The sequence below is a fragment of the Electrophorus electricus genome, chromosome 22 (assembly GCF_013358815.1).
Source record: "Electrophorus electricus isolate fEleEle1 chromosome 22, fEleEle1.pri, whole genome shotgun sequence".
NCBI classification, from domain to species: domain Eukaryota; kingdom Metazoa; phylum Chordata; class Actinopteri; order Gymnotiformes; family Gymnotidae; genus Electrophorus; species Electrophorus electricus.
In genome coordinates, this window is record NC_049556.1 from 70,001 (window position 1) to 72,500 (window position 2,500).

Here is a 2,500-nt window from a genome sequence, read left to right on the forward strand (position 1 = left end):
GATGTCTTTCCCAAAATCTCCATCAAACAGACATTCCATGTGCGCTTTCCTCCGCGCGCTAGTGCTCGTGATCAGTGTGTGATTTTCCCGTCGGTATTACAAAACTCGCAAGACACGCGCGCGTTATTGGGGACCGAAATGCAAATGAATAAAAGTGCACGAGGAGAGTCCGGGGAAGTGCGCCTCCTTCGGCGCGCGGAGATCTGAAGTGTCGGTGCGCTCCCGTGTGGCATTCACGCGGAGCGATGAGGTCAGAGGCTTGCCATCTGGGGAGGACCACGCGCTGGCGGTGCACGCGGAGCGGAGCACGATGCAACGTTATAAATGCCGCGAGCGGAAACGCAGCCCGTCGCCAGGCACGCGGCAAACGGGCCGCGCTCGAGGCCGTTCCGTCTTATCTCGAGCACGCTCGCGGTCATGGTGTTAGTGGAGTCCCAAAGCGCGCGCCCATATTTCAAACCGGAGTCATGCAAACGTGCCGTTAAAACGGATCTTATTTCTAGCTGCGAGTGCACAACGTCGCCATGCAAAAAGGGTTTTTTAAAAGAGACCCTCGAATTTTTGGCATTAAAAATGTAGTTTATGTGACGCATGTAGCGTACACGCGCAGCCAGCTCCGGAATTGCGCCGCCATCGTTCTCTCTCGTCTGATCTGAGATCAGTGAGGCACAGCACAGACCCGCCTTCTCCTCGTACACCTGTCTTCTCCACTTCACAATGTATGCGCCATATTGTGTTATGACACAGAATTTGATGAGAGGTGCCTGACAGGAAGAAGCACGCAGTCACGTCCCAAACTGCGCACGTCCTGCGTGTAGTTAGGTATGACTCTCAGGTTGGCTTGATAGGCTTTATGGTCCCAGGCCTGCTGTTGATGTCATAAAGAGAACTTCCCGAGTGACAATTACAGAGAGAGAGAGAGAGAGAGAGAGAGAGAGGAAGAGAGAGAGGGCGAAAGAGAGGGAGGAAGAGGGAGGGAGAGAGGGAGGGAGAGAGAGAGGGAGAGAGAGAGGGAGAGAGAGAGAGGGAGAGAGGGAGAGAGAGAGAAAGAGAGAGGGAGAGAGAGAGAGAGCGAGAGAGGGAGAGAGGGAGGGGTCCTTCATTGAATTTTTCCACAAGTCTCTTCATCTTTCTCTCTCTCTCTCTTACTGTGCCCCTCCCCCAAATCTCAGAGACCCACAGGGGCTCCATATTCTACACTTCCTTATGAACGATACATTTGTCTCCATCATACGTCCATGTAGGATTGATATTCCTCTTTTCGTCTCTTCATATGCGATGTTAAACACAATTTTTTAAAGTAACACTTCTGTTCAATGTGATTCGTAACACACGTCTTTAAAAACAGCGGGGAAAATTCATGCTGCTGAATTAACCGAATTAACATGCTTCTGATTTTAGGCCTCTTAAAAGTCCTCTGTTCTCAGAGCACGGACGCACGTCTCGTAACCTGCGTCCTCGGACTCCCAGGAGCTGTTCGCAGTCTTGAGTGCTGATCTGTGATGCTATTCCACATCACATTCAGCGCCCCGGTGGGTCGAGTCAAAGGCCTACGCTCACGGTTCCGGCTGGTCGTACGGTATCTAGGGAGATCCGTGCTGCAAGTGGGACCTTCATTACTGTAATTAGCATCTTTTCATGGATTAGTTCTGTTTTTGACACTTTTCCAAGTCAATTAAATTTGATTTTGTCTCCTTGTTCCAGGATGTGTAATTCTGCTGTTAGATGTGATCATTCCTGCTCCCGCCCCGAACACCAAGCCCTGTAGGTGAGAAACTCCGGCGTGTGAACATGAACTCTGCCTGCGGTCGCCTGCTCAGATCGGAAAAACACAGACTGCTCGGTCGGCGTCGCTGTCTGTGAAACCACAACACCGCGTTAGGAACCAAAAACCAACTCACATATGCGTCTGGCTTTGGACACGGGCCAGCTCACTTTACTGCTGCGCCTTACTCACACAAGCAGCCGCTTGAAAGCAATTAAAAGTTTAGTAATAAATTCATTTTTTAAACCGGGGCCATGTGTTTACCGTGTGACTGCTTTAATAAACAAGTCTTCTCTGGGTTATCCATTATGGCTAGAATCCGGCACTAAGCGCCCTTACGTGGACTCTGATTGGTGAACTAACAATCAGTCTTGTCTATCACTTCACCCTCACGCCATCTTGTTTCCGTGACGACGAGCCCATGGGGTGAGGTGGAGTGAGAGTGCTCCCTCGCTCTGTCTCTCTCTCTCCCTCCTGGACATGGACACCCCTGAGATTCAATCCCAGCTGTAAAATGCATTGTCGTAGCATAACATTCAGGACACACTCACACACTCTCACACACACACACACACACACACACACACACACACACACACACACACAGAGACAGGGTAGCCATATTAGTGTAAGACGTAGGCTGAACACACACACCCAGGTAGGCAAACACACACACACACACACACACACACACACACACACATCTGTGTAATATTGACACATTGCAGGATTAAA

General features: G+C 50.3%; 1 long non-coding RNA gene across 1 annotated transcript in view; it reads left to right on the forward strand.

The window, feature by feature from the left end:
• The window catches only part of LOC113568234, a 4,768-nt gene extending 2,788 nt beyond the window's left edge, over nucleotides 1-1,980 (forward strand). Inside the window, exons 3-4 of the long non-coding RNA XR_003409562.2 lie at nucleotides 1,402-1,621; nucleotides 1,705-1,980. This is a non-coding gene — a long non-coding RNA (uncharacterized LOC113568234). The remainder of the gene's footprint in view (nucleotides 1-1,401; nucleotides 1,622-1,704) is intronic.
• Nucleotides 1,981-2,500: the final 520 nt, after the last annotated feature.